Consider the following 6,782-nt stretch of genomic DNA (forward strand, 5'->3'; position numbering starts at 1 on the left):
TCCCATCAATCTGTCCTTTGTGTGTGACCCTGTAGGTTTTCGCGACGTTGGCAATTATATTAAATCACACATTTAACATAATAAACAGTGAGCGGTATCTAGCAACACATCACTGCTACCCAAGACACGAAAATGTCATGTGATCTGACAAAACCTCCTGTGATAATGATTATATGTATAATTACCCTTTTACCCTTATGTCTATATTGAATACAAGGTATAGACTGTGTCATCCTTGTCCAGTTCAATATTGGGCCCATAGACATTTATCCTGTTACGCAGGATTGGTAGATTCCATCTAGGACACTCATGTGCCTCAGCATGCTTTGTGGAGTACCCATCAACTGTCTTTATTGTTATCCAGTTAAGGACAACGTTGGATCAGCAACAAAGCACTCGACTCTACATCTAGGGTCCATAGTGGTTTCAGGTCGAAGAGTGGCATACACCATTATCACAATGAGAATAACTTATGACACTTTGCATAACTTCCTATATATTATTCTCATAGTGGGTCAATCCGGTATAAATATTACTCTTAATATGCATACATATGTTTAAGACTTGATAACTCTTTATCCATGATCCATGAGATGTGATCATCAGTCTACAAACATAATAGTCTTAATTCTTTAATGTTATCCCACTTCACAATAAAGCTCGACTACAGATACTTTAAGAATAATGTCCCTATGTTTAATGTGCTCTCATGATCAAGTCACACTTGATACATCAAATGGACTATCTATTCCAGGGACTTTATTAAACAAACATAATAAAGAAAAATCCTTTTATTATTAATAAATAATTCGATACAAGTACCAAAAGCATTGGCCTCTAGGGCTTACACCAATAGTGACCTACTAAAGCATTTTTACCTTATTTCCCCCAGAGTCTCTGTCTCCCTAGTGAGTGTGTTACTCCTATGGATCTTCAGTTTCTTCCGATTTCTTTTCCTTTGTGGCAGTTATTCACCATGAAGATTTTATTTTGCATGCATACATTTGCATCATGAGGTCTCTTAGGGACCAAAATTCGTCTCTTTGTTATTATTTAAGCTTATTTTACCTCGTCGAGACGAAGATTTTAACCTTCATATCTCCGGCTAGAACGACCTTAAATAGGGGCATCTGTAAGACCCTAATTTTGACCCTAAGATCCCTCATGGCATCATGTTATTGCACAAATGAATTGCCTCAAGGACCATAGCATGTTTTAGCTCCTTAACCCTAGGGTTATGACTTGTTTGAGTGTTTTGAGATCACCAAGAATGCTTGTATTGTATATTATTGCTTTTCTTATTTGATTACTAACCAAAAGCACAAAACTATGTCCCTAACTCTTTTTTGTTTTAAAGCTCAAGTGATCATGTGCTCCACAATGCTCATAAGAGGCTCCTAAGCCCAATGCAATGGCTAGATGAAGAAGAGAAAAAGCATGACAATTGTCCACAAAGTTCCTAATCATCATATATGTCTCCCAAGTATCTCAATTTGTCAATTTGATCAAGATAACCCAAAGGGCTTGAAGATTGTTTCCCAAGGAAACCCTAATTTCACTATGCTTTGACTGTGCCTTGCCCATGAAGCAATCTCAATCTCTGATCAAATTTAATCAAGGTAAGTTCTTTCATTTATCATTTTATGCATATGTGAGCCTATTTTAGGCCCCTCAATCATTTATTCATCAAGATTGGAATTTTGGCCTTGAAAAGTTGACCAGTCAAGTCATCTGACTAAACTGAGGTCCAATGAGATATAACTTTTGATGTGTTTGTCAAATGAAGATGACCCCAAGAGGAAAAATGTTCCTAAGAACCATATTAACAACTTTAAAGTTAATCAAAAATCCATTTGAAACTTGGAAGGTCATCATTCATTTCAAAACATTATAGGTCATTTTGACTGAAACCCTAATTTTGGGTCAACTTACCAAGGGCACACCTTCCTTAATTTGTATGATTTTGAGGTGACAACAAATTCATTGGAAATATTGATATGTCTACTTCAAATGTTATGTTGGACAAAATTTCATAATCCTAAAATAAATACATGTGATAATTCAAAACATTATAGGTCATCTTGGACCTAATTCATTGAATTTGAAAAAGTACCCAACTTCAAATGCCCATACCTTTGTCATAGAAAATCCAAATGCTGCAAAATGTGAGTCTAGATTGACCAAATTGAAAAGATATACAACTTTGATGTTGTAGGTTTTTGCATTTGAAGCTTGCATCATGAAAACAAAGGGGTTTGATTAAGCTTGCTTTTGGGTGAAATTTTTCAAAGTAATTTGAACATGTTTTGTACTTGAATTTTCACAGCCAGTTTTGATCAATTTGCACATGCCAAATGATTTTTTGCCCAACATGACTTTTGTTCCTTATTTCAAGAGCTTTCCAACCATTACTCACAATACTCATTTAGGTCTACCATTTGTGAGTTTCAAATTTGTTTCCATTTATGTGCATTTTGGTATTTTTATGTTATAACTTGAATTGCAAGCACATTTCATCCAATGTACACGTCCAGTTGCTTTTCACATGAACTCAGCAAGTTATTTCAGCCATCATTGGGCCTTCCACATGCCTACACAGGCCCATGCAATCAAATTCCATTTGCCATGCACATGAACAAAGCATGATCAGCTGATGCATTCAGTTATAAATAGAGGCTTCCTCTCATTCATTTTCTAACCTTTTGGAGATCCCAAGTGTTGCAGAAGTGAAACCATAGCCATCACTAAAGGAATTAATCACTTTTCTTCAATTTTTCGAGCTTGAAATTCAGCATCATTAGCTGAGTTTTAAAGCCAAATTCCTTAGCCTATCACTTCCATTACATTCATAGATCAAAAAGGAGCAAGGATCTTGGAGAATTCGTGGCCAAAAGTTCATCAATTCAGAGGTATAATCTCAAACTTTTTGGATCTAGAACTCTTAATTCAATGTAGCATTCTTGTGTTTCTGTGGTTTTCTGAAGTCCTCATACTTGAGGCAAGCTGTTGATGCTTTCAATTCTTCATTTCATGAGCAATCCGAGTGGACACCATGATTTTCTCCTTCACATTTCTCTCAATATATGAAGAGTGAGAGAAATCCATTGGTACAGTGATGATCTACATCACTCGAGCTTCATTTCCATGGCCTTATTTTTAATTTTCATTAAGTTTTATTTTACTGCAACTGGTGGCCGATATTTGTTGCCTGGCCGGAGAAGATGGTGGTTTCCACCGCCACTACCACGTGTGCATACTCCTGGCCTTTGGATCATGTTTTCAGGATCTAATCCCGTGCGTCCGTGTTATTTACTTATTTTAATTCATGATGTGGCGCGTTTGACTTGGATGTATCGTGCGCCATCAGATCTGAATCGTGCCAAATGTCACGTCAATTAATGAATGTGGATCAGATGCCTGTGGCTTTTTCGCTTATTTTCGTTTTCCATTTATTTTCTGTTAATTCCTTTCATTTTCAAAAATTCATTAAAAATTCATTTGAAGTCAGAAAAATATGAGACAAATTCCAAAAAATCCCTTGAAAAATCTAGTTTCATATTATGATTTTTAATTATTTTTGTGACTTCATTTGATATTTTTAATGAATTACTTGTTTTTTAATGCTTTTAATTCATTTTAAAATACTTTTGACTTTTAAAAAAGCCAAAAATATTTTCATAGCATTTATAGATCATGATAAGTCAATGAAAAATAGTCTCAACAATTTCTTGATTGTTTTGAGATTATTTGAGATTTTAATTCATATTATGTTATTTTTAATTGTTTTTAATTGGTTTTAATTACTTTCTGATTTCAAAAATTTGTGAGAAAATTAGACAAAGCTTGTTTAACTATGTTGAACCTATGAGAATTTAATTGGACTTTTTGAAGTTGCTTTGAATTGAATTTGAGGTTCCTTTTGGTTTGTTTATTTTTTTTTTGTATTTTCTTTTAATTCAAAAAATACCAAAAAAAATATCATGGACTTCTTGATTTGTTATTTTCATTTCTCTTCTGTTTGGTGTTGATTGAGGTTGAATTGATTCAACTTTGATCAAATTCATTGGATCTTGTGGTTTGAAAGTCCTTATGGATCATCACTTAGAAAGATGAATGAATTTGACCAAGGATGAGTTATCCCTTGATCAATTGGGATTATTTGTTGACTTCTTACCCCTTCCCTTTCATCTTCATCCCTTTCTTTCCATCAAAGGCCAATGAGTTAAAGTCTTGAGGTTGGTCTTGACAAATGAGAAGTTTAACCTTCTTTGATCCAAACCAAACTCAACTTGATCCATGATCAAGTGAGTTATTTTATGTCAAAGATAGGTTGCTTCTTGGTCAAGCAAATAACCAAAAGTCAATACAAGGCCCTTCCCCTTTTGTTTGGCATGGCAAGTTTATAGAGCTTGGCTTACTAGTCATGATCTCTAACTTGTGTTCTTTGCCTATATTCTTATTGACCAGCCTCAGATAGGTGTGACTACTACATTAGTCCACTTACGATTGCTTAGCATAGCGCTACATTGTCTTATGACAGGCTAACATAACCTTACTAACTACTAGCTTTAATTTGAGCTTTTAATTTCTTGTCATTTACTTTTAATGTCATTTATTTCTTGCTCATTATTCATATTGATTTTCATCTTTGCTCACTTGAGCACATATTTTATGTTTATGTCATTTTTCTTTTGCTCATTTGAGCCTTTTATTGTATATAAATATATTGTTATTTTGTGTTGTCTTGTGTTTGTTTTGATGTGAACAAAAATGCAAATGGAGAAAGGACTTAGAATTAGGATTTACCCATGCTTAAAGGAGTTCAAGAGCAACTAGACCTCATGCCTTTAGAATGCAAAATTTGTTGAAGAGCAACTAGGCATCATGCCTTTAGAATGCTAAAACTCAAAGTTGACCTCAAAAGGACTTCTCCTCCAAACTTATTCTTTGTCCATTCCCTTTATTGTGTTATGAGCTTTTTTATGTGTGCTTTTGTGTGATATGGATCCCATCTTGAGATTGTGAAAAGAGGACCATTGTCATGAGTAGCCAAGTTAAAAGCCAAGCCAAATGGAGATCCTAGGAGCTGGAATTCAAATATTTGATTGCTTGTTTTGTGTGCTAAGTCCAAAGGAAAGGAGCATCTTGAGTCATCTCTATGACTTCAAGAAAAGGAACTCCAAGGGTTTTTCTTTCCCCTCTTATCTTTGTATGCTTTAGGAATAACCCTTCTCTTCTTCTCCCCACTCTAACCAAGCCAAAAACCATTTTCAAAACTTTGACTTTGTTTCAAATTAGAAACCTAGGCCTTAAGCCTTTGACTTTTCAAAACTATTTTCATAAATACTCATTGTGAATAAACTTTAATCCAACTTTAAATTCATTTTGTAAATAAGTCTAACTTGTGAATACAACCCATTTCAAGTTGTTTGGTGGTTCCAATGGCCACTTTGTTAAAATCTTTTCAAAACATTAGTCGTAGGTTTGAGTTATCATATTGGTTGATGTAAATCTCACCTCATCCTTAGTGTTGGATTATAAGCCTTCCATGCTTATTATAGGGTTAACCCCTCACTAGCATGTTGAAGCCTTCCTCACATGGTGGATTATTGGTTTAGGTTGAGTCTTCTCCCTTTGATAACAAAAGACCTTAAGGCTTTTGATTAAAATCAATTCACCAATATTTGAGATTTTTTACCCCGAACTACGAGGTTTTTATCCTCCTTTGTGATGGTACGTATGCAATGGGTTCATCCATTCAAAAACAAAATTTGTAAATATAACCTATTCTCTTCTCATCCCTCCAATCTTTTGCACAAATATTTTCACAAACACCAACTTACAACATATATATGCAAAAAGGGTCCCCTTAGAGTACTAAAGATGTTTTGGGTGCGTAAAACCTTCCCATTTCATAACCAACCCCCTTACCTAGATCTCTGACATTTTTATTAGTTTTTGATTTGAAAAACTTCTTACTTGGCTTTTGTCCGCTTTTTAGCCTTTCCTTTGGACAAATAAAAGTGCGGTGGCGACTCGAATTGTATGTTGACTTTTGGTTTAGTCAATAAACCTAAAAAGTAATGAAAACCCCGCTACAGTTAGCACGATGGAGTTGGAAAGTGAATCTGAATTTGTTGAAATCGGAAGTCGATTCCCATACACGACGCCACTGTTCCGTTCATAAACCATAAATGGATGGAACTTATTAACTTGTGATCTTGAACGGTGTTGTTGATCTCCTTTATGGCAGCGTCGGATGAACCTAGATGGTTATCACGTCAACGCCTAAGTCAATTCAAGATTCAAGATGAGTGTGGTGAAAAGTGGAGATCAAAAAATGTACCTTGGTTTTTACGTATGAAGTGATTTTATACCTTGGTTTACATGGAGCGGATTTGAAATGGATTGGGCCTTAGTCATTTGGGCATTTGTCCAGTCAAGAACAGAAGTATATCTATGGACGGGTTTTAAGTGATATTAACTTGCTAGAATATCCCCCTTCCTCATTTCCAGTAGAGCTTATTCCAAACCAAAAAGAGGTGCACATGAGAAACCCCATTTCCCTGATTTCCAACCTTTCTCAAACTTTCTACTATATTGTGCCTAATCGAAGAGCTTTATCAATCACTACTCAAGTCTATTCAATCCAAGAGCTGTTACTTCTCACATTTGGTAAAAAAAAGTCATTTCCCTCCTTTTTATTAGTAATGTATTCATTACTAAATAGGTTGTTTAACATGCATTAAGTTGTAGTTTCACTCATAATACATAGTTTATCA

Source organism: Lathyrus oleraceus, chromosome 5 (assembly GCF_024323335.1).
Source record: "Lathyrus oleraceus cultivar Zhongwan6 chromosome 5, CAAS_Psat_ZW6_1.0, whole genome shotgun sequence".
Taxonomy (NCBI): Eukaryota; Viridiplantae; Streptophyta; class Magnoliopsida; order Fabales; family Fabaceae; genus Lathyrus; species Lathyrus oleraceus.